At 40.9% G+C, this 27154-nt stretch overlaps 1 protein-coding gene across 1 annotated transcript in view; it reads left to right on the top strand.

The window, feature by feature from the left end:
• The first annotated feature begins 20179 nt into the window (after positions 1-20179).
• The window catches only part of LOC139979188 (methyltransferase-like protein 25B), a 33478-nt gene continuing 26503 nt past the window's right edge, over positions 20180-27154 (top strand). The window contains exon 1 of the mRNA XM_071989928.1: positions 20180-20338. The gene's annotated coding sequence lies outside the window, so the exon portion shown is untranslated. The remainder of the gene's footprint in view (positions 20339-27154) is intronic.

Below are 27154 nucleotides of genomic sequence, written 5' to 3'. Positions count from 1 at the left end.
TCGTTATCGACATAAATCGTTAATTACTCACTAATTAACGCTCTTGGCAGGGTGAAACTTGGATGGTATCTTAGTTTGCTGTTTTATGATTGATACATCTAAAAAAATCGATGCACATGTTAAAAAGGTGGAAAAAAGCGACCCAACGCAAAATGCTGCTTTAAGTGCGTCAATTATGAGCCCACCATGCTACACAGTGCAGTGACGGAAATATATCATACTGTACACTATACTGTTTTGCGTATATTCATTCAAGACTACTCGCGTCGTGAAGCTTTTTTTGGTGTAGGCCTACCCATTCCACGAAACGAATTCTGATTTCAATAGTAGGCTGACGAATCTTGGATGACGTAAACACGAACCCGATAGAATGTAGCGTATGTATCATAAGTAAGGTCAACATGTTATCCAAGCATTAAAAGTAAAGTTAGGGAGTTTGCAGGGAAACCGCGCAAGACTTTATTAAGTGTCAGTGTGTAACTTCCAAGCGATGGTCATTATTGATGCTGACCGTCGTCACGAGCAATCTGATTGGCTGAAAACTCCGTAATTGCAAACCTGTTTGGGAAAAAAAATTCGCAGCCCGACTCGGGTTGAATAACTTGAACTCCAATATTTCCCTGTCTCCGTAGACTGTACGAGAGTGTGTCATAAGGAAAACGTGTATAAGTAATACATCTGCGAAGAATAGACGGTGCACTCAGGGGCGTAGCGAGCGGGGGGGGGGGTGGGGGGTGTCACACCCCCCAATAATTTGGTCGCTGTCGGCAAATTTTGGGTCTGTCGGCAAAAGGAGAAAAGGTGACTAGAGCGGAAGGGGAAGAAAGAAGGAAAGCTGAATAGAGAAAAGGAGAACGGGAGCTTCTTCCGTGCCAAATTTGACTTAAAATATGCACCAGATTGCATCTAAGGACGTTTCAAAACTAAAAATTTTCCAAAGGGGAGGGGTAGACCCCCTACCCTTAGACCCCTCCCCCCATTTCAGTCACCACTTCCAGATACGTCGGCAAATCAAATTTGACTTAAAATATGCACCAGATTGCATCTAAGGACGTTTCAAAACTAAAAAATTTCCAAATGGGAGGGGTAGACCCCCTACCCTTAGACCCCTCCCCCATTTCAGTCACCACTTTCAGATCCGTCGGCAAATCAAATTTGACTTAAAATATGCACCAGATTGCATCTAAGGACGTTTCAAAACTAAAAATGTTCCAAAGGGGAGGGGGACACTCCCTCCCCTTAGACCCCTCCCCCATTTCAGTCACCACTTCCAGATCCGTCGGCAATTCAAATTTGACTTAAAATATGCACCAGATTGCACCTAAGGACGTTTCAAGACAAAAAAATTGCCAAAGGGGAGGGGGACACCCCCTCCCCTTAGACCCCTCCCCCCATTTCAGTCACCACTTCCAGATACGTCGGCAAATCAAATTTGACTTAAAATATGCACCAGATTGCATCTAAGGACGTTTCAAAACTAAAAAATTTCCAAATGGGAGGGGTAGACCCCCTACCCTTAGACCCCTCCCCCATTTCAGTCACCACTTTCAGATCCGTCGGCAAATCAAATTTGACTTAAAATATGCACCAGATTGCATCTAAGGACGTTTCAAAACTAAAAATGTTCCAAAGGGGAGGGGGACACTCCCTCCCCTTAGACCCCTCCCCCATTTCAGTCACCACTTCCAGATCCGTCGGCAATTCAAATTTGACTTAAAATATGCACCAGATTGCACCTAAGGACGTTTCAAGACAAAAAAATTGCCAAAGGGGAGGGGGACACCCCCTCCCCTTAGACCCCTCCCCCATTTCAGTCACCACTTCCAGATCCGTCGGCAAATCAAATTCTCCACCCCCCCAACAAAAAAAACCGCTACGCCCCTGGGTGCACTCGGTGCTTAAAGCGGCGTTATGCGTCCCCAATGATTTTTCTCAACCTCACCGACTCCACTATTCCATAACGGCATACATGACTAGCTTATCTATTTAAATCTTACTTCAAATGGTGGCAATAAAAGTCGAAAACTTTCAACTTTGTTTTTCTCCAAGATATTTTCCGTTGGGATCCCAATAAACCTCGCCCATGATATTAATATTTAAACACTACGAACGTCATTGACCAATACGTAATACAATACCATGCTTGATTTGTGTACAGTCTATACGGCAGTTGTACCAGGGAGTTCCATAACAACTCCCTGGTTGTACCATAGAGCTATAGACAGATTATAGCTCCATGGTTGTACCAACGCAAAGTCTTGAATCTATTTTTAGCAACGGCTCATAACTAAACCTGCATCTCTGATTGGTTGAATTTAAACTAGTGGGTTTGGGGGAACTGTATGCGATTAATTTTAAATGTGGAATATGTCGTGGACACTTTTCTCATTATCTGCAAATATCCTTAAATACTCGCCAATTAACGTTGTTGGCAGGGAAAAACTTGGATAATATCTTAGTTTGCTGTTTTGTGGTTGATATATGTAAAAAAAACTTGATGGACATGTCAAAAAAGTAGAAAACGGCGACCAAACGCAAAATGCTGCTTAAGTTTAGACTTTTACTTCGTCCCATCATTGCAAAATTGTACATACTACTCTAATATCATGCATGCTTCCCATGTCACTGATAAGAGGAATAAAAGGAAAATGAAAACCTGCCGCCTTCGTACAAGGCTTCGGGCTACTATAGGCACTTGACTCAACTGCCCTGTAAGACAAAATGATAGACAGATAAAATAGTCAGATGTGACTCATAATAGACAATAAGGAGTATTGTTTAAAAAATATTTTGTAATTTCAGTTTTAAACATAAAGGTTATGTTTGTCCAACCTCAGTCACAAATATTAGGCTATTGCTGTTTTCCAAGATTCTCTTTGTTAACATTAGACATTCCTAGTAATGGTCTAGTATTTGACCATGGAGCTATAAACCTACGTACAGAACCAGCAATGTTCATCCGTTAACACAATGACTAGAACTATCGTAGACAATCGCAATATTTCAGTGTTCTCTTTAAACACTATTGCCATAGGTGATACCTCCATACATGAGCGTTCAAGGCCTCAGTGGTTCATTTTATGCCATGTTTGATATTGTTTTCTTTCTTCTAGTCTGCCTTTTGTATTCTCCACATTATGCTTATACTTTTATCAAAGCCTATATCTTGTATTCAGTGTCTCGCCACACCAAGAAATGTGAACCCACGGCCGTATACGTGATGTTTATTCAAGACGCTCAAAGCAACCAAAAATCATGTTTCGTGCTCGTGGAAACTGAATTATCGCATGCAAATGAACTTGAATATTATGATATGCATACTTTGTCATCACGCGTGCCTATCTCGTTTGAATTATATAGGGTAAACTAACTTTCCAATGTTTCTATACTGACAGAAACTTTTACGTCGGCATTACTTGCCTAGGAGTACAATTTCTTTTCGATTTTTGGTTTCGATGATAATCGTAACCTATGCATTCATGCAGGCGGAGAGTGTGTGTGTGTGTGTCTGCGTGTGCGTGTGTGTATGACGCCTCGCTTGTAAACACGAAATCCCAAGGAGGGAAGCTTGGACCAATCTAATATTTGATGTTTATGAGTACCACATTGAGTAGAAAAACTCTATTGTTTTGTGGGGAGGTCAAAGGTCACTTGGAGTCACCAGGGGCCAAATAGTCAAAACCTCGTAAACACGATATCTAAAGGAGGTAAGCTTGGACCAATCTCATATTTCGTAAGTAGGAGTACCACATTAAGGAGCAAAAGCCCATTGTTTATTGTAGAGGTCACAGTTCATTTGCGGTCACTAGGGGCCACATTGTGTAAACCTTCTAAACACGATATCACAGACAAAAAGCTTGGATCAATCTCGTTTATCGTGTGAAGGAGTACCACATTGAGTTCAAGATCCCTATTGTGTTTGGTGGAGATCCAAGTCCATTTGGGGTAACTAAAGGTCAAATTGTGGAAACCTTGTAAACACGGTAACCCAAGAAGGGAAGGTTGAACGAATCTCATATTTAGTATGTAGTTGGTACACGATTTTATTGAGGTCAAAGGTCAGTTGGAGTCAGCAGACACCAAATTGTGGAAAGCTTGTTTTGTAAGCTACCGTATCTCCCACATACCAGCCTATGAGATAACATGTTCATTACGCCTCATACGAATAGGAGGCTATTGGCAATTGGAAATATGGGCATCCGTAGAATCTAAAACTGAAAACTCGAACATATTTGCATTGGCTTCAACGTGCCGCTCGGAAGCCTTACTTTGCGTGCAAAAAGGTGTACTTTGTAGTACAGCGGTTCTATTGGACGTTTTCCGTCGTATTTATTTCAGGTTGGATGTGGTTTCGTTGTGACTAGGCAGCGTCTAGTTAGATTTTTTACTATGACCAATCTCAATGCGAAATAATTGTATAAAAAATGGTCCTAGTTTGGCAGTGAGTTTCACGAGCTTTTGTCTGGATCGGCTGTTGATCTCAATTTGTGTAGTCTCTTGCACCAGTTTCAGCATATCTAGGCCTTAAAAGCAACGTTCGACTTTCGTCACGCGTTATTGATTATTGGACAACTTAAACACACCTGGCTATGCTAGCAACGGTTGGGTAGAATAGGGTGCGTCAACACAACAACGTGAAGAATACCAGTCAGAATACCAATACACTTAAGATGGCAAAACATCTCATTATTTCTTAAGGCATTTTCCTACTGGATATCAGTCATAATTCGCAAAGTATAGAAAAATTTGAGACAAGTTTGCTGTTGTTTCTGCTAGGATTTTTGGAAGATAGATGCTCTTACAACCTCATATTTTCATTGCGTAAAAGATCGCTTTGATTAAGGCAGTGTAATGGAGTATAATAGCGATATTTTTTTCGCGCATCAATCTGCAGCTAAAAGACAAGACAAATAGTGTGTCAAATGTACGAGGTCGTGCTAATCGAGTAGCGGTTCAACGTAGCAGTAAGGTACTGTATAGGCTTAGGACTCGCACACACCTATCTACTGTATCTATATATACCTAGTAATATAGGAGCCATAATGTAACAGAAGCCAAGCTATCTTCGTAGATGTTTTTACAGACGTTTTATGTTTAATTGTTTAAGACATTACAGTAGGCCTAGCTGCTTATTTATGATTCTGCGACATGTTTTATTTTGGTCAACACTTACTTTTGGTGGGAAAAGTTTAAATTTGATACTGCAAAGAAACATGACTTTCCAATGCGCAATTACGTAGCACCATGTATCTGCCTAACCTTTGTTCGTAGAAAGTATTGATGTTGCAGATCTCTACTTTGTAGAGTTGAACAACACTCAAAGGCCTACTGGCGAGTGGAATTTGGCAAGTAGATGTTTAGTCACGGTCGCCAAATAGCGAGTACTTATAAAAATATTTGTAGAGGCCTGAAAACCTTCAAAACATGATATCTCATGGTAGAAATCATGGATACTGTTCATACATGGTATATGGATTTGCCATATTTAGATGTAAATCGTGGATACCTCTTATACTTGGTGTGTGGATTCATAACATTGACTACAATACCCCTATTGTTTTTGGTGGAGGTGTGTATAGCCACGTATAGCAGACTGATCTGTGTTTATCATGCCATAGTGCTATTGCAACAGCTAGTTCTGGTTATACTAACAAGCAGAAGTCTAGTGCATTGAAGTCATCGAAACCTCAATGTATTTTGCATTCTCATTATTTTTAGACGTTTCTCTGCACTGTTTTTCATGTGGTATCCGAAACAAACATAGTTAGTGAGGATGATGCAGCCTTTTTCGGAAGAGGGCTGGGGAGACAAGATATGTAACAACATTTCTACCATGCAACAAGAAAAAATAGGTCAAAGTAAAGCCTCAAGGAAACTACTGAAGGGGGTAATTGGAGGCATTTTCCCACTATATTTTTAGATATTTTTGAGTAATTTTTCGTTTGTAGCTATATATAATTTAAAAGTTGCAGAAGAGGTGGCAAGGGCCATGAGCCCCTCCCAGGATCATCGGAAATGCTATATAGTGACGTCACTTTTATTAATATCTTTGGTGACAGTCCAAAAGAAAGTTACGACAGGACTACCATTTAGATGTTGATGATCCGTTAGTTTTATATTGTTTCTAATATAACATGACCGTCTTTCTTCAAATTCTAACTTGGAATGACACGCAGCTCGTACCGCATCTCCACCATATGTTACCAAACATTGCAAGCACGTATATATACGAGTCGTTGAATCGTAGATGATGGTATGTGTAAGTACTTATTTCTGTATTTTGTACAATGTATATAGCTTCTTATCAACCAGTGCAGTACGTGCTCCGACCCTCCGTCCCCCACTTTCTCAAGGGTGGGGGCACAATATCCAAATGCCCCCAAGTTTTGTGACTCGGGTATACCCGGGTATACGCCTATAGGCACGGGCACTTCTCAATTATGAAATGTTTCTCACAAAACCAGGCTGAGGGGATATGCCCCCCCCCCCCCCACTACTGTCCGATTTGAACAATATTTTGTTCAGTAGAGAAAAATAATTTCGCAAGTAATGTGTGTATTTGTACTGTGTATTCATTTTCGGCCACGTATTTGACAATGTGTTGTTGTTTTCTTTTGTTGTTAAGCGCTATGTGATCATATTTGGAATAGCGCTATATCAAGCACTTATATGTTGACGATCAAAATTAGATATATAGTCGTGGTGCAATGGTTATAGAGTGCCCTCGAATTATCAAAAACATGTATTTCTCTCTGAATAGGCCTATTCATCGAAGAGAGATAGGTTCCGTCATCCATGACCATCATATGCATATACGGTTACAAATGTTCTATACTGTACATATTTACTAATAACTTCTTTTAGTTTATATGTGGGGTTAAAAAGTGGAGTGTACACACACACCCATACTAGCATTGCATACCGTTTTAGGACAGAGGCTCAGCAACACCACTTTAGGTATACTGATGGTCACTGTCCCACAAATTTTGACACAGGAATTCATTGTAGTATCACTGTGTCATACATGTGTGAAACATAATCTCTGTGTGAAATAGAGGCGTATGTAATACAAGCAGAGGTCTACCGCCATCTAGCGGGCAAAGGCTCTGCACAGGCATTCAGAATTTACAGAATATATTTGTATCACATTTAAGTTATGTAACCCACAAGCTACATTGGTGCTCATATAAACAGATTAAGTACACATACCTATTGCTTGAAAGTTCTCGGAATCAAAGTTTTGAAATCAACGGCAGGTGGTTGGTTAGGTGCGGCCCAGTCAATTCCTCACTCCTTATATCTGGCCCATTCATTCAAAATGGTTGCCAACCCCTGCATTAAGGTATATTTGTATCGTATATATGTTTTCTACCCCACAAGCTAAACTGGTACTCAAATAAAACAAAACTTAGGTCCTACAATGCGAATGATAACTTCACTGTACATGTAAGGTTGTAAGCCAATGAAAATAAATGTTTGTTTTTGATCAGAGAACTCTGGGTTTAGTGTTAAGACCAAACACAGAGCAAGACATTCAAAAAATGGAAAACTCAACTTGATTGGATCAAAAGAAATTATAATTATCAATAACAAACAATATACGGCTGATCTGGGCCCAGTCAAAGAATGAAATAAAATAACTTACAGTCGTGAGGTGCGCACCCAAAAGTTAAAGTAAATACACTTAAGTTAAAAGTTGATTCTGGTGGGTTGGCCGGCTGGTGACATAAAGTATTCCACGAAATCAGATCTTCCACGACATCAGATCTCCCACGACATCAGTATAGTTGAACATAATACAATAAAAGGTATCATGAATGTCTCCCACAAAATAATATCCTTTAATATAACAGAAATAGTGTCCCAGGATATCATTTACAGTAAAATAATGTCCTTTATAACAAATAGTGTCCTGGAATATCCTTTATAACAAATTAATAACATTTGTAACAAATAGTGTCCCGGAAAATCCTTTATAGTAAAATATTATCCTTTATAACAAATAGTGTCCCAGACTGTCAGTTGAATAACACGCCTTCCGTAAAATAATTAGGACTACAGTAACTTCTACTATGAAAATTCAGGTTTAAAACAAACTATCCAGTCATTAAAACTATATTTCTTCTCTTTTGCAACTGCCTTCCTCAGATACTCATGGAAAACTCCTTATACCCCTCACAAACCTCCTTTCTTTTTAAAATATATACAGCACAGAGCGAACTTCCTGTGAGGGCTAATTTCCAGGACGAACAAGATAGTTGTCTAGCAACCCAGAAGAGGTAGCAGTGTAAAGGTGTTATTTCACCCTTTTGCTGCAACAAGACAACATCCAGGGGTCCCGTCTGCCTTCTTCCGTCGTTGTCTGTTTCTTAATCGATCTTCTGTCCTCATCCACCGTCTAGAAGTACCATTCAGTGTCTTCATCCATCTGCCTGCTATTACATCTGTAAAAAAAGAGGATAAGACAAACAGTTAAAACATATCAAATATATTATAAAATTCACCCACCCAACCGGGATCCCCTGTCTGTCTTCTTAGGGCGTCCTCAAGAGTCATAATCCTCCAGCATATTCATCCATCTCATTCCTCCTTCAGATCTGAAAGCACAAAGCAAAACAAAACGGTTAAAACATATCAAACACATTGTGAAACCCACAGGGGTCCTGTCAGTCTTCTGCTTCTTCATTCATCTTCTGTCCTGTTCCACCGTCTCCAAGTGCCGTCCAGCTTCTCCATTGGTCTGCCTGCTGTCATATCTGAAATTACAAGGCTAAGGAAAACAGTTAAAACATATGAAACACATTGTAAAACGCACCTATCCAGGGGTCCTGTCAGTCTTCTTCCATCGTTGTTGTTCTGCTTCTTCATCCATCTTCTGTCCTGTTCCACCGTCTTCAAGTGCCTTCCAGCTACTCCATCGATCCGCCCCTCTCATATCTGAAAGGAAAAGGCTAAGGAAAACAGTTAAAACATATCAATCATTGTAAAACGCATATATCAAGGGGACCCTGTCATTCTTCTTCCGACGTTGTTCTGCTTCTTCATCAATCTTCTGTCTTGTTCCACCGTCTCCAAGCTAATTCCAGCGTCTCCATCGATCTGCTCGCTATAACATCTGAAATTACAAGGTTAAGGAAACTAGTTCAAAACTATCAAACACATTGTAAAACGCACCCAATCAGGGGTTCCGTTATTCTTCTTCCGACGTTGTTCTGCTTCTTCTTCTTCCATATTCTGTCCTGTTCCACCGTCTCCAAGTTTCGTCCAGCTTCTCAATCGATCCGCCCTCTGTCACATCTGAAATGAAAAGGCTAGGAAAAACAGTTAAAACATATCAAACACATTGTAAAACGCACCTATCCAGGGGTCCCGTCATTCTTCTTCTAACGTTGTTATGCTTTTTCATCCATCTTTTGTCCTAGTCCACCATCTCCAAGTGCCTTCCAGCGACTCCATCGATCTTCTTGCTATCACATCTGAAATAAAAAGGCTAAGGAAAACAGTTAAAATATATCAAACACATTGTTAAACGCACCTATCAAGGGTCCTGACAGTCTTCTTCCGTCGTTGTTCTTCTTCTTCATTCATCTTCTGTCCTGTTCCACCGTCTCCAAGTGCCGTCCTGCTTCTTCATCGACCTGCCTGTTATCACATCTGAAATAAAAAGGCTAAGGAAAACAGTTAAAACATATCAAACACATTGTAAAACGCACCTGATCAGGGGTCCTGTCAATCTTCTACAGTCGTTGTTCTGCCTCTTCATTCATCTTCTGTCCTGTTCCACCATCTCCAAGTGCCGTTCAGCTTCTCCATTGCTCTGACCGCTATCACATCTGAAATATAAGGCTAAGCAAAACAGTTAAAACATATCAAACATTGTAAAACGCACCTATCTAAGGGTCCCGTCGGTCTTCTTCCGTCTTTGTTCTGCTTTCTCATCCATTGTCTGTCCTGTGCCACCGTCTCAAGTGCTTTCCAGCGTCTCCATCGATCTGCCATCTATCACATCTGAAATGAAACTACTAAAGAAAACAGTTGAAACATATCAAACACATTGTTAAACGCATCTATCCAGGGGTACCAATGTTCTTCTTCCAACGTTGTTATGCTTTTTCATCCATCTTTTGTCCTGTTCCACCCTCTCCAAGTGCCTTCCAGCGACTCCAGCGATCTGCTTGCTATCACATCTGAAAGGAAAAGGCTAAGGAAAACAGTTAAAATATATCAAAAACACATTGTGAACTCACCTATCCAGGGTTCCGGACAGTCTTCTTCTTTTCTTTTCTTTTTTCTTCTTCATTCATCTTCTGTCCTGTTCCACCGTCTTCAAGAGCCGTCCAGCTTCTCCATCGGTCTGCCCGATGTCACACCTGAAAGGGAATACTAGGGAAAACAGTTAAAACATATCAAACACATTGTAAAACGCATATATCCAGGGGTCCCGTCATTCTTCTTCTGCTGTTGTTCTGCTTCTCCGTCCATCTTCTGTCCTGTTCTACCGTCTCCAAGTGATGTGCAGCGTCTCCATCGATCTGCTTGCTATAACATCTGAAATTACAAGGTTAATGAAAACAGTTAAAACATATCAAACATTGTAAAACGCACATATTTAAGGGTTCCGTCGGTCTTCTTCCGTCGTTGTTCTGCTTTCTCATCCATCTTCTGTCCTGTTCCACCGTCTCAAGTGCCGTTCAGCGTCTCCATCGATCTGCCATCTATCACATCTGAAATGAAAATGCTAAAGAAAACAGTTAAAACATATCAAACATTGTAAAACGCACATATTTAAGGGTTCCGTCGGTCTTCTTCCGTCGTTGCTCTGCTTTCTCATCCATCTTCTGTCCTTTTCCACCGTCTCCAAGTGCCGTCCAGCTTATCCATTGATCTGCTTGCTATAACATCTGAAAATACAAGGCTAAGGAAAACAGTTAGAACGTATCAAGCACATTGTAAAATGCACCTAATCGGGGATCCCGTTATTTTCTTCCGACGTTGTTCTGCTTCTTCATCCATCTTCTGACCTGTTCCACCGTCTCAAGTGCCGTTCAGCGTCTCCATCGATCTGCCATCTATCACATCTGAAATGAAAATGCTAAAGAAAACAGTTAAAACATATCAAACATTGTAAAACGCACATATTTAAGGGTTCCGTCGGTCTTCTTCCGTCGTTGTTCTGCTTTCTCATCCATCTTCTGTCCTTTTCCACCGTCTCCAAGTGCCGTCCAGCTTATCCATTGATCTGCTTGCTATAACATCTGAAAATACAAGGCTAAGGAAAACAGTTAGAACGTATCAAGCACATTGTAAAATGCACCTAATCGGGGATCCCGTTATTTTCTTCCGACGTTGTTCTGCTTCTTCATCCATCTTCTGACCTGTTCCACCGTCTCAAGTGCCGTCCAGCGTCTCCATCGATCTGCCATCTATCACATCTGAAATGAAACTGCTAAAGAAAACAGTTAAAACATATCAAACACATTGTTAAACGCACCTACCCTGAGGTCCTGTCAGTCATCTTCCATCGTTGTTGTTCTTCTTCATTCATCGTTTGTCCTGTTCGACCGCCTACAAGTGCTGTCGAGCGTCTCCATCGATCTGCCTGCTAATACACCTTAAAGGAAAAGGCTAGGGAAATCAATTAAAACATATCAAACACATTGTAAACGCACCTACCCAGGGGTCCTGTCAGTCTTCTTCAGTCGTTGTTCTGCCTCTTCATACATCCTCTGTTCTGTTCCATCGTCTCCAATTACCGTCTAGCTTTTCCATCGGTCTGCCCGCTGTCACATATGAAAGGAAAAGGCTAGGAAAAACAGTTAAAACATATCAAACACATTGTAAAACGCACCTATCCAGGAGTCCCGTCATTCTTCTTCTGTTGTTGTTCTGCTTCTTCATCCATCTTCTGACCTGTTCCACCGTCTCAAGTGCCGTCCAGCGTCTCCATCTGTCACATCTGAAATAAAAATGCTAAAGGAAACAGTTAAAACATATCAAACACATTGTTAAAAGTACCTATCCAGGGGTCCTGTCAGTCTTCTTCCATCGTTTTTCTTCTTCTTCATGCATCTTCTGTCCTGTTCCACCGTCTCCAAGTGATGTCCAGATTCTCCATGGAACTGCTTGCTATCACATCTGAAATCACAAGGCTAAGGAAATCAGTGTAACATATCAAACATTGTAAAACGCACCTATCCAGGGATCCTGTCAGTCTTATTGCATCGTTCTGTTTCTTCATCCATCTTCTTTCGTGTTCCACCATCCCAAGTGCGGTCCAGCGTCTCCATCGATCTGCCTGCCATCACATCTGAAATAACAAAGCTAAGGAAAACAGTTAAAACATATCAAATACATTCTAAAACCTACCTAACCAGGGGTCCCGTCAGTCTTTTCCATCGTTGTTGTGCTTCTTCGTCCATCTTCAGTTCTGTTCCACCGTCTTCAAGCGTCTCCATCGATCTGCCTGCTGTCATATCTGAAAGGAAAAGGCTAGGGAAAACAGTTAAAACATATCAAACATTGTAAAACGGACCTATCTAGGGGCCGGTCTTTTTTCTTCCGTCGTTGTTCTGCTTTTTCATCAATCTTCTGTCCTGTTCCACCGTTTTCCAGTGATATCCAGCGTCTCAATCGACATGCTTGCTGTCATATCTGAAAGGACAAGGCTAAGGAAATTAGTTAAAACATATCAAACACATTGTAAAACGCACCTATCCAGGGGTCCTGTCAGTCTTCTTCAGTCGTTGTACTTCTTCTTCATCCGTCTTCTGTCCTGTTCCACCGTCTCCAAGTGCCGTCCAGATTCTTCATCGATCCGCCCTCTGTCATATCTGAAAGGAAAAGGCTTGGAAAAACAGTTTAAGTATTTTAAATACATTCTAACACCCACCTAACCAGGGTTCCCGTCAGTCTTCATCCATCGTTGTTCTGCTTCTTCATCCATCTTCTGTCCTGTTCCACCGTTTTCCAGTGATATCCAGCGTCTCTATCGATCTGCTTTCTGTCTCATCTGAAATAAAAATGCTAAAGAGAACAGTCAAAACATATCAAACACATTGTTAAACGTACCTATCCAGGGGTCCTGTCAGTCTTCTTCCATCGTTGTTCTTCTTCTTCATCCATCTTCTGTCCTGTTCGACCGTCTACAAGTGCCGTCCAGCGTCTCCGTCGATCTGCCTGCTATCACATCTGAAATAAAAAGGCTAACGGAAACAGTTAAACATATCATACACATTGTAAAACGCACCTATCCAGGGCTACTTTCAGTTTCCTTCCACCGTTGTTCTGCTTGTTCATTCATTTTCTGTCTTGTTCGACCGTCTCCAAGTGGCGTCCAGCGTCTTTATCGATCTGCCTGTTATCACATCTTAAATAACAAAGCTAAGGAAAACAGTTGTAACATATCAAACACATTGTAAAACACACCTATCCAGGGGTCCTGTCAGTCTCCTTCCACCGTTGTTCTGCTTCTTCATTCATCTTCTGTCCTGTTTGACCGTCTCCAAGTGGCGTCCAGCGCCTTCATCGATCTGCCTGCTATCACATCTGAAATAACAAAGCTTAGGAAAACAGTTGTAACATATCAAACACATTGTAAAACACACCTATCTAGGGGTCCTTTCAGTCTTCTTCTGTCGCAGTTCGTCTTGTTCATCCATCTTCTGCCCTGTTCCACCGTCTCAAGTGCCGTCCAGCGTCTCCATCAGTCACATCTGAAATAACAAAGCTAAGGAAAACAGTTGTAACATATCAAACACATTGTAAAATACACCTATCCAGGGGTCCCGTTGTTCTTCTTCCGACGTTGTTCTTCTTCATCCATCTTCTGCCATATTCCATCGTCCCAAGTGCCGTCCAGCGTCTCCATCGGTCTGCCCTCTGTCATATCTAAAAGGAAAAGGCTAACGAAAACAGTAAAAAACATACCAAACATTGTAAAACGCACCTATCTATTCAAGTTTAGATACCCTACTCACACTTAGACACCCTACATAGGCTTAGATAACCAGTACTCTGGCTTAGATACCCTTCTCACGCTTAGATACCCTACTCACACTTAAATACCCTACTCAGCCTTAGTTACACTACTCATAGACATTGGCTTAGATACCCTACTTCGCTTAGATACCCTACTCCCGCTTAGATACACTATTCAAGCTTAGATACCCTACTCACGCTTAGATACCCTTCTCACCCTTAGATACCCTTCTCACAGTTAGATACCCTAAATAGGCTTAGATACCCAGTACTCTGGCTTAGATACCCAACTCAGGCCTAGACACCCATCTCAAGCTCAGATATTCTTCTCACGCTTAGATACCCTACTCATTAGGCCTATAGATACCTTACTCGGGCCTAGATACCTATTGAGGCTTAGATACCCTACTCAGCTTAGATACTGTACCCTACAGAGGCTAAGATACTGTACAGTACTCAGGCTTAAATACCCTACTCACGCTTAGATATCCTCCTCAGACTTAGATACCCTACTCACGCCTGGATTCCCTACTACAATTATATACCCTACTCACTCTTAGATACCCTACTCACACTGAGATACACTTCATAGGGTTAGATACCCAAGTACTCTGGCTTGGATACCCTACTCCGGCCTAGATACCTTCTTCGCTTAGATACCCTACACATGCCTATATAGCCAATTCAAGCTTAGATACCCTACTACACTTAGATACCCTACTCACGCTTACATACCCTACATAGGCTTAGATTCCCAGTACTCTTGCGGCCTCAGGCCTAGATACACTACTGAGGCTTAGATACCCTACTCAGCCTTAGATATCCTACTCACACTTAGATACCCTACTCAAACTTAGATACCCTACTCAGCCTTAGTTACACTACTCATACTTAGATACCCTACATAGGCTTAGATACCCTACTGAGGCTTAGATACCCTTCTCAGCCTTATACCCTACTCACACTTAGTTACCCTACTCAAACTTAGATACCCTTCTCAGCCTTAGTTACACAACTCATATTTAGATACCCTACATAGGCTTAGATACCCAGTACACTTGCGTAGATACCCTACTCAGGCCTAGATACCCTACTGAGGCTTAGATACCCTACTCAGCCTTAGATACCATACTCACACTTAGATACGCTACTCAAACTTAGATACCCTACTCAGCCTTAGTAACACTACTCATACTTAGATACCCTACATAGGCTTAGATAACCTACTTCGCTTAGATACCCTACTCCCACTTAGATACACTATTCAAGCTTAGATACCCTACTCACGCTTAGATACCCTACTCACCCTTAGATACCCTTCTCACACTTAGATACCCTAAATAGGCTTAGATATCCAGTACTCTGGCTTAGATACCCTGCTCAGGCCTAGATACCCTACTCACGCTTAGATACCATACTCATCTTAGATACCCTACTAACGCTTAGATACCATACTCAGGCTTAGATTCTGTACCCTACTCAGGCTAAGATACTGTACCATACTCAGGCTTAGATATCCTACACAGGGTCATATACCCTACTCATGCTTAGATACCCTACGCATTCGTAGATACCCTACATACGCTTAGATACCCTACTCATGCTTAGATACCCTACTCAGGCTAAGATACCCTACTCACGCTTAGATACCCTACTCAGGCCTAGATACCCTAGGCCTGAGTAGGGTATATATATATATATATATATATATATATAACTCACCAGGGACAGAGAAAAACGGCCGGCACCACAGCCGACCAGACCTCGCTCCAGGAGCAGATCCCCACATCCAAGGGACCCATCTCCAGTCCAGGACGAATCCTCCCAGGGCTCAGACAGCGGCTATAGACGCAGAGGCAGCTATAGACCGACAGGAGCCAGGGACCCTCCCCGAGGGGAGCGACCACAAGCGGAGGGGAATTGGCTTCTCTCCCAACTGTCCGCTATATTACAACCGATGAGATCAACAACTGCTGGGCCCCCAGAACGGGGTAGTAAGGGCAAACGCCCAATCCGAAAGGAAAGCCGGCCCGAGTCGCAGGGACTTGGTCAGACCATTACGAACGCCTCCACATCAACGAGCTCGAACTCGAGGCGATAGCAAGAGGACTCCGCCATTTTCAGGAGCAATTGCGAGGCCACACAGTGACGGCATTCGCGGACAATACCACCGCAGTATCCTACATCAACAGACAACGGGGCACCAGATCGACCCGACTTTGTCAAGCGACTTGGGACCTCCTACACTGGTGCCTGCAAAACGACATACAACTGAGGGCCTCACACCTGGCTGGGGAGGACAATCAGGTGGCAGACGCCCTCTCCAGGGCACATTAAGCCCCACAGAATGGTCACTACAACACCAGACTTGCGCACAGCTCTTCAATGTCCTTGGTTGTCCGAACATCGACCTCTTTGCCTCTGCCGAGAATGCCAAACTCCCGACTTTCTGCTCCAGGAGATGGCACCCACAGGCCTGGGCAGCAGACGCGATGTCCATCTCATGGACCTGACTGCCTGGCCATTATCAAGTCAGACCTCAGAACGCGAGGATTTTTAGAAGACGTTGCCGATATGGTAGCAGCGGCAAGGAGACCTAGCACATCAGAACTTATACTGCAAGGCTCGACTGCTTCTACCGATGGTGCGCGAACGCCCAGATTGATCCGCGTTCAGCCTCTGTAAAACACGTAACAGACTTCATGATGTCACTGTTCCATCAAGGCAGACAGGTCTCCACCATCAAAAACTACCGCTCAGCTATATCGGCGGTCCACACAGGCTTCGCAGACGGCTCCACCATGGGGTCAAACAAGGTCATCTCGGCAGTCCTCCGTGGCATGGCCAACAGGAGACCGACAACACCAAAACTCCCCCACTCTTGGAGTATAAATGGTGTTCTCAGGAAGATGGCGAATGATCCTTTTGAACCGATGGCATCAGCGTCCTTACGACACGTCACACAGAAGACCATGTTCCTGATGGCAGCCGCATCGCCCAGACGGAGAAGCTGCCTCCATGCGTTATCCGTGGCAGAGGGACACATACGTTTTGACGTCAATGGGGTACGACTCATCCCCGACCCTTCTTTCCTCCCGAAGAACCAAACTCTTGAGTTTGTGCCAGGCGACATTTTCCTACCAAAAATCTCGCATTTTTCGTCGATCAGGGAGGACAAACTCTGGTGCCCGGTCAGGGCACTCCGATGGTACTTACACAGAACCAAAGATCTCCGAACTTCGCCAAAACTGTTCATCCTACCGTCTGCCCCTCACACACCGGCGTCTAAGGACACGATCTCCCGGTGGCTGGTCCAGCTCATCCGGCCTCACGCCACAGGGGGAGAGAGGGTTCGGGCACATGACCTCAGGGGCCAAGCTTCCTCTAAAGCACTATTCGCGGGGGTACCCCTGGAGGAAATCCTGAAGGCGGCGGCATGGATGACACCATCAACTTTCGTCGCCACATATCTGACCGACACCCTCGCTTTGGAGGCGGCGTTCGGACGTGCGGTGTTGGGGGTTCCTTTGGGCAGGTCCTGCCCGTTGGGCCTCCCACCATCGTAACAGTGCCACTCCGTGCAATAGTGGAGTGGGAGACAGGTAAGAGAGGAGCGAAGTAAATTCCCCAAAACTCACTGGTTTGGGGATTTACGAGCGACGATACTTACTATGATTATTATTATTACTTATCTTTTTGCTCCTTCTTCTTCTTCCTTCTTCTTCTTCTTGCTTCTTCTTCTTGCTTGCTTCTTCTTCTTGCTTCTTCTTCTTCTGTTGGCTGATATTGGGGAAGAGAAAAGACAAAATTTAATATAGTCCTCCAGCATTAAACCAGGATCCTTGAAAATAGCCATGAAATTTAGACATGTCGAAATGGAAACCAACAAACATATATGATATTGTTATTGTCATAGTCAGTCTTAATCATAGTCATTATTACGATTATTATTATTACTTATCTTTTTTCTTCTTCTTCTTGCTTCTTCTTCTTGCTTCTTCTTCTTGCTTCTTCTTCTAGCAACTTCTTCTTCTTCTCGCTTCTTCTTCTTCTTGCTTCTTCTTCTTGCTTCTTCTTCTTCTTGCTTCTTCTTCTTCTTGCTTCTTCTTCTTCTTGCTTCTTCTTCTTGCTTCTTCTTCTTCTTGCTTCTTCTTCTTCTTGCTTCTTCTTCGTCTGTTGGCCTATATTGGGAAAAGAAAAGACAATATTTAATATAGTCCTCCAGCATTAAACCAGGAACATTGAAAATAGCCATGAAATTTAGACATGTCGAATTGGAAACCAACAAAACATATATGATATTGTTATTGTCATAGTCAGTCTTAGTCATAGTCATAGTCATAGTCATTATTATGATTATTATTATTATTACTTATCTTTTTGCTTATCTATTTGCTGCTTCTTCTTCGTCTTGCTTCTTCTTCTTGCTTCTTCTTCTTCTTGCTTCTTCTTCGTCTGTTGACCAATATTGGGGAAGAGAAAAGACAAAATTTAATATAGTCCTCCAGCATTAAACCAGGATCATTGAAAATAGCCATGAAATTTAGACATGTCGAAATAGAAACCAACAAACATATATGATATTGTTATTGTCATAGCAAGTCTTAGTCCTAGTCATTATTACGATTATTATTATTACTTATCTTTTTGCTTCTTCTTCTTCTTGCTTCTTCTTCTTGCTTCTTCTTCTTCTTGCTTGCTTCTTCTTCTTGCTTCTTCTTCTGTTGGCCTATATTGGGGAAGAGAAAAGAAAAAATTTAATAAAGTCCTCCAGCATTAATGTCTGAATTTACATTGCTCCCAAAAACTTTGAACATAGCAGGGAACAAATCTAGAAACAGCATAAATTGGTGTTTGGATTTGGGGTTTGACATCTTGACTGAATAGACATATTACTTTTGAGATGTTCAAACTTGCTATTAATGTGCAAGATTCTGAAGAGTCTATAACCTTAAATTGGCACATTTTCTGACTGAAGTACCCCAGTCAGTGTTCGTTTCCAACAATTGTTTTATCTGTTAACAGTGATTAACTTGTTTCGCTAGCTAGAAATTTATACTACAAATAACCGTTTTGTTATGTGATCAGTTATGCTCCAACATCTAGTTATCACAGTGACAACAACAACTTGTGATTGGATTCCATGCACGTGTTTATCATTTGGAGACAAAGGTATATTTACTTTAAGCATTCATAACATGTAAGTGTTATGATATGATTTACCTTCATTCAAATATAAGTTTCTAAGCAGTCTTTAGTCTTGCTCATGTTAGACACGCTTTAAATTTGTTCTTTTCTTGTTTAGACCCTTAATAAGTTGTAAGCTGTTAGTTTTCTGTTAAGGTGTTTTCAGTACAAATGATGTTTAAGTTTCAAGATGAATAAAAATGTGAAACACATTAAAAATGACATCTTAAGTTTTTCCCTGTTGTTTATTGCTTATGCCTATTGTCTATTTGCCCAGACTAAGGCGATACTTTGGAAAGTTAACATCGATGGGAAGATCTAAATAACACCAATTTTGGTGTTAAAAGCAATTCAGTACGTTAGTTGTACACCAACCAGAGTAAAAATTACCAACACCTAAGATAATTAATAAAACACCCTTTGTGATGTAAAGTAAGTGATTATCAACTTGGTGTTAATTTTACACCTGGTGTTGGCAAAAAAAAACACTCCAAAAAGAATACAAATTTAACATCGTGGGTGTAAAACTTAACACCGGAGTTTTGCAGTGTTAATTGAAATCATTGACTTCTGTGTGTAGGGTATGTTATGTAGTGTAAGACTTATACTGCATGCTACGCATGCCATATTATCGATGTTATTCTTCTGTTCACCTATATATATATATATACATTCTTGCTTACGACATTCAGATAGTTAGTCACGAATGGCAAAAATCTAGTCACAGTGACTAGAGTTAGCTAGTCATTACCAATTCGTTAGTTGCAGACCAATTTGCATGGTCGTTCGACTAACATAAATTTGTCACATAAATTTGTACGAACTTTTTTGACACTCACTATGCATGTCATGTATGTAAGCGTGACGAGAATGTTCTAGTCTTCTGTTTATGTTTGTTTACTTTCTATAATTATCCTTCAGCTTTGACCAATGACGTCATTATTTTTATCCAATCATCGTACCGTAGAATACCGTGTGCTCAGCTGATCAGAGATGAAAAATTCAGACGACGGCCGGCGATTACATGTATACTGTATGCACGTACGTGGTACGTCGTACGTCGTACATTGCGGCCATTGCCTAACTGCAGATAGAACAGGGCTCTCAACAAAATAAGAATATTCATAATCATTTAACAAATTGTCAGAAGCAGTTTCAAAATGTCGTCAGTTAGGTAAGTTCAAACACAACTGAAATTCTAATAAATAATAATTGACATAATGTTTAAGGAAGGTTTGAATACCCGAGATATGTTTGGCTGGAACGTATGGGTAAAATTATAACGTTAGGCCTTAGTAAGCAAAACTGTTGCTAATGCTAGGACGAAGCTAGGCTAGGAGTTTAGTCTACATAGTGTAGCCCACATGCGTTCGTAGATGTATAGTACTATAGTAGCAGTAATACACACTTATATGACATATTTTATATAAATGTGTATTATTAGCTAGTATACTAGGCCTGTATGCTAGTATACTAGGCCTGTATGCACTACCTAGTGTAGCCCACATGCGCTCGTAGACAGTATAGTAGGATGGTGACTTCGAAGTTCGGACACTTAAGACTTAAAACACCCCAAAACTAAATCTTCTGGTCTAAATCACCAGAAAATATACTTCATATGGTGGGAGAATTTTGTTATAATACGATACACGGCCAAACTTTCTTTCCTGCAAACTGTTTTCACGTTGTTTTCCAAGAAGATTCTTCGTGATTGTGGAACTGGTATTTCTTTGCTAGAGTATTGCGAAGTTCGGACACGCAACCCACAGTGTGGCGCTGGTGATCAAATTGGTGGCGCAGTTGCTTTTTCAGTAATATAACAGACTTCATAGATCTCCGTCATTTTATTGACTAATATGTAAGTAATTTCTTGCACACGGGCCATTTTGGAGAGAAAATAACTGTAGCTTCGTACTTTTTGGTGAAATTTGGCTCTTCCTGTCAGTTGTCTTTTTAAAATGGTGTATTTCTTAGGGTGGCCGATCTTCGCAGTATGCCGAACTTCGCACTACTGACTATACTAGGCCTATAGGCCTAGTAGCAGTAATACACACTTATATGACATATTTTATATAAATGTGTATTATTAGCTAGTATACTAGGCCTATATTCTATAATGTTACGAACGCCTGTGGTGTAGGCTAGCATATCAAGTTTCTAGACACTTCGTCGACCACCAACCCGGTCTGCATTTCGTGCACTCTGAACTGAAGATCTTCGGAGTGGGACTTACCATCTGCTCTTGTAGGCTAAAGTACATGGTACTCATATTTTAGGTTATTTTTGCTAAAGTTGGAAGTACCTGGTGTTTTACTAAGGACAAAAACTCAGTTTCAATTCATGATATACCATAATGTTGTTAGCTTAGCCTAGGCCCAGGCCTCAGGTTCAAAGTGGCGCTATGTTAGTATCCTACTTCCTAGACTAAGTCTACACCAGCTGTAGCACGATGTTGTAGGGTTCTGTATCCTAAGTGGAGTGGCTGCTGAGTGCTCATACCCTGGACAGAGAATGTTTTAAGTCTTATTTAGCAAATAATTCACAAAGGTATGCATTTTCTGCTCCTGCATATGTGCATCAAGGGGTTTTGAGCCTACTCAGCCTATCATTAATTTTCTGTTGTTTGTCAATTTTCAGAGAAAGTTGTTGTGCCAAGTCCTCAGCATTCACAGCTCTATACTTTGAATGGTTGTGGTATCAATGGACTCAACTGGTTAGATGAGGTAACAACAAATTCCAAACAACTCTGACAGCAGAAATAGATATCCTGATACTTCCATGGGAGATCTACTGTAATAACTATAGGAACCAGTGCTTGCCACCCATGGAGAATAAGGTAATTTGACGTTGTTGTTCTTTGACGAGCAACAAATTTGAATGTTTTATCACAAATTATGCCCCCTATCTACCTCTTGTCCCCTTTACCTGTCTTTAATACATTGTAACAAGCTATGCATAAACCTTTAAATGGACTGGATATGTAATTGAGGTGAACTGTGTATCTAGATAGCATTTCAGTAAGCTTTCCTTTAAACTACTGTACATACTGTTACAGTTAGGCTGTGGTTGACAAATCCCAATGATCCAGGTTTGGCAAAGAACACCTTCAATTCTATTCTCTTATTCTAAGTAATGTCCTGTAGGTCAGTTTGGGAGGAATCAGCTGAGCTAAACAAAAGTAGTTTTCATCACATTTCAGAGCCAGAGATGAAAATGCCCTCCCGCTGACCCTTCTCTGGATGATGTTTCTGCAGGTATGGCAAGCCAGACCAAGTGGACTGTGATCCGGATACCAATAAAACCTGCAAGATTCATAAATGCACCTAACTTGGTCAAGCTTATCAAAATTGGTGACTGGAAATGTTGTTGCAGACATAGACCTGGTTACTGCATGCTTTCAGAGTATTGCTCATACAGTATGTGTATTTACACACTGCACAGTGCATACTAAAATCTCTGAAAAGACATCTTTATGGACCGAAAATGATAATTGCAGAGAATTCTGTTGTGGTTTATATTGTAACGACTAAAAAAGTATCATTTTGGTATAAAAAAAAAAATCATCTCTCACTTAAGGTGGCATACTCCTATTAGAGTCTATATCCATCCCCTCGATTGTTCTCCATCAGGAAAAGTGCCAAAAAGCAGTGGGAGAACATCTTTTTTGACCTTTTATCAATCATAATCTAGTTTTTTGTGGCTTGCATGTTGAAGAGCATGAATGGAAGTACATGTGGTGAGAAAATTGGGTCAATTGAGGCAGTTTTTAGACCCCTTTAGGCTTCCCAGGAGCAGCGTATGAAAATTGTTTACCACTGAGTGAAGAGGTTTGTTTACAAGTGACGAAAACTTCCGGCTCGAATAGCAAAAAATCTACATGGTCATGATACAGAAAATTGTTAGTGCCATGAAAGGCCAACTTGTCAGCTATCTGGTGATAGGTAGCATTTAGCTAGTGAAATCTTCTATCTAGACTTAGAGACCACATTACTTTTGTGATTTAGTGTGTAAGTCAATGGGGCTTTTAATGGGCGTATGCTACCTTAAATAGGAGGAACAATCTGTGATATACAGTGCGCATTATGCAATCAGTGAAATAACCACAGTACGTAAAGACATACAGAAGTTGTGGCGAAATGGTTAGGGCACTGAACACAGGATTCCATGATCGTGGGTTCATGTACCAACCTGGTCGATACGTATGTATCTTTACTGAAGACACTTAATCTCAATTGCCTCTCTTTACTCAGATGTATAGGGTCCCCTGGGAGGTAATTCAAAAATATAGCATTTGCACTGCATAATGGCAGCAATGATATGGGATGTCCCCTGGGGAACATGTAGATGTAGCTCAGCATAGTGAGGATAATGTTTGATATGTGTTACCAAGGACCATAGATAGGTTTCCGTAAATAATGTGCCAATGGTGCAATATAAATGGCTAATTTACATTACATTTACAGAGTGTGGCTAGCACAAATGTTACATACTTAACCAAATGTCTTTAGGCCTTTGTTACTTTACAACTGTATGTCAAAAGTGAAAAAGGAAAGATATTTTTTTGCGTGATGCAAAGAGATAGTTCACTTGAGTATTCATCATTTATAGAAAAACTGTGGTGAGTCATAAACCAAACTTATGACAAATAATTTCTCAGCAGAAATTGTAGCATATAGGTACACATAATACTGCCCACCGGTTATATTCAATATTGCACACCGGTCATACTACTAGTATGCTATAGTGCATGCCTAAGCCCCACATAAGTGTAGTGTATAAGATCATTGTTTGTGTACTTGCACACACCTTTGGGATCAATCAAAGTTCAAATTATCAGCAAATGATGTTCGATATATCGGGCAAGTCTTTAACATGGACTTCAGTGTACTTGGAAAAAATTACAATCATTAAATGAGGTTAGTGTGATTGAATGTGGGGACCTAAAAGGTCAGTTTCTACCATTCAAGACATAGCTTATAGTTTGTGATAAGGTACTTCTAGAAATGTTTTAACTATTTTGTTTTCTGTTCCACCCTAATGTTGCTTCAAGGATAATAACATATTCAACTTACATGTTCTGCATTAATATTGTACCATCACATCCATGGTCAGAAACTCATAATAATATCACTTCCAAGTTCCTAATTCGAGATGATGATTATAAGGATATTTTCTGGCTCTTTTTAACAGCTAACGTCATATAGAGCTACTCAAGGCCTTTTTATACCATTTGATTTGACATGGGGTATTATTTTTATAAATAAATTTATAAATATGATATATTATTTTGTGTATATTAAATATATGTTATGTATATTTATATTTAAATATTAATTAAGATAATTTATTTGGCTACACTTTTATTTTTATATTTGAGCTGTGTACTCGCAATTTTTCCCTTTTTCTGTCAGTCCACATCTCTTCCATGCTGCAGTGCTATTTTGATGAAACTGATGGAGCCCATATTGATGCATGGTCAGTGGACAATGAGGGTCTTTAAGAAATTGTAGGTATAGGTCATCAGGGGGTCTAATTGTTTGAAAACTGTTGAACACTGCCAACATTTCAAGCATTTCAAAGTAATCCCATAAGTATTCTCAAGATGTTTTGTCGGAAAAGATTTTGACAGTTTTGTAAAAATAAGTTTTCCCAATTGTCCCATAAATATGTATTTTAATTTTAAAAGTTCTTTAACCTTAAGTGTTTGTTACTGTTCTTTATGAGATGGCTTTTAAATGGAATTCTTATTTGTCACATTTTGCATTAATACTGAATGTTAATAAAAACTTACCATGAAACTTACAATGTGTGTCACTATCTCATTTCTTAACTAATTAGTATAATCTTAAACTAGTCTTGTGACCTAAATAAGTAGTCACAGTTGCAATGACAAATATTTTTGGTCACTGGACTAAGCTTTGGTCGATAGAGGCATCGTAGTAAGACTAATTTTAATTAGTCAGAAAACTCGATTTAATTAGTCACAAAACTAATTTTATATAGTCAAATGACTAGAAGAAACTGGTCGATAGAGACATCGTTGTGACTAATTTTTTTTAGTCATATTGACTAACTAATGTTTACATACCCATTATTGTTATGTTAATGTTTGTATGGTATGCCTTGCAGTTGGTGTACTGCACTGCTGTATGCAGTGCAGTGTTGCAGGAAATACAGTTCAGTTTTGCACTTACTTCCAACCTGTCAACAGTGGCGGGAGCGTCCATATCGTCAGGGTCGGATGCCCCCCCCCCCCCTGACGATCTCAAATTGATTGCTGGCCCCCTTTTTCAGCTTTTTACCACTTTTTACTTATTCGCGATTATTGAATTTTTTGCGCTCTCATCTACCTATTATCACATTATCTGCAAATTAGCAAGACCCGGAAAGGGTCATTTCCGGCGATCTAGGGAGTATCTTTACTCAAAAACAATTCTGTACGCTCCGCGCCAAACTGTGGTGGAGCTCCGCTTAGATAGTGTCGAAAGCGCCCCTACTGACCATTCTCGCCCCCTGATCAATACCCCTAGCTCCGCCACTGGCTGTCAACATATCTTCTATTGTGCCTTGTCCATACATCCCTTTAAGTTGTAGTGTACTCTACATGCATATGGTGTTATAATTGTTGTACAGTTACGCACATTATTAGCAATCTCTTTAAAATGTTTTTCATTCCTCAGCCAAATCAAAGGAAAGGTAACTTAAGATAGTCTATTTAGATTCCTTTGCTCACCTTTACTGCAAAGCAGCCCGCTGTAGAAAATGTTGCACTCCATTCGTTCATTTCCTTCCTATCCTTCCTATCGTCAAAAATGAATTTCCCGCGAAGCGCGTCTGTCGCGTGCCTGACCTCATTAGTATGGATGTATTCTTGTCTGGGCATTCATCGAAGTCAGTCAACCATATACATACTACAGGTGCGTATCCAGGGGGGGGCGTTGGGGGCGCGCGCCCCCCGGGTAAGGAAAAGAGGAGAGAAAAAAAGAGAAGAAAAAAGGGAAAAGGAGGGGGAAAAAAGAAAAGGAGGAGAAGAAGGAAGGGAAAAGAAAAAGAAAAAAGAGAGAAAAAGGAGAAAAGGAGGGAGTAGAAGATAGCCAAGACCTCGGGAAGAGAAAGAGGAACAGTCATAGTTAAAGCGCTGATCCCTATTATATACATGGTAGCCAGTGACAGATCAAGCATTACGGAGGGGTTGTGCGCCTCACCCTACCCCTTACACCGACAACTCCATTTTTGACGTTTCCATTTTTCGTCTCTCACTAATGTATCTATACAAATACTATATATGGTCTATCATAACGCGTGTGTGTGTATGGACGCCTTAAACAATTGTACAATTATACTATATGGAACCAACTGTGGCTGGTCTTGAACTCGACCGAGTCGTCGGGGAACATGACGCATTTCGGGAAGGGGCGACCGCCCCCCCCCCGAGCAAATTTTCTTTATGACATCGCTAGTAATTTCAAAATAGACAATGCTTAGATGCAATTTACAAGGCCTGGGAAGTGTCAGTGTTTATTGAACGCTTCGTGCCAACTCATGGTGGCGCTTCGCTTAGATAGTTTGCCTACAGGCTTCGCCCCACTCTTGGCAATTACTCGCTACACGCCTGTTCGAATTTGTAAAGCAAAGAGCAGATATAACATCATATCAGTGAGCAATGAATGCATGTTCCACGATGAACAGCCTCAAAAACTGTCTTTGTGTGTAGTCAAAGGCGAAGGAGCCCAATTGGATTTGGGGGCTGTAATGACTTGCCCGAAAAAAAAGCCAAAATTTTTCGCGCGCTTCGCGCGCGTTCAACATATCGATGCCAAGATGGAGAAAAAGCATACAGATCCATTTATGTCAAAACTCTCTTTTACAGTAGTAATGTCGGCCAAGCTTACAACTTTATTTTAATTACCAAGGAGATCATTTTTAAGCTTTTCATTGCTATTCATTTTTCTTTCAGTAGGTGACCCAAAAAAATGGTTGCGGGGGGGGG

The sequence above is a fragment of the Apostichopus japonicus genome, chromosome 13 (assembly GCF_037975245.1).
Source record: "Apostichopus japonicus isolate 1M-3 chromosome 13, ASM3797524v1, whole genome shotgun sequence".
In the NCBI taxonomy this organism is placed as follows: Eukaryota; Metazoa; Echinodermata; class Holothuroidea; order Aspidochirotida; family Stichopodidae; genus Apostichopus; species Apostichopus japonicus.
Note: the sequence above shows the minus strand (reverse complement) of the source record. Positions and strands in the feature narration are given on the sequence as shown.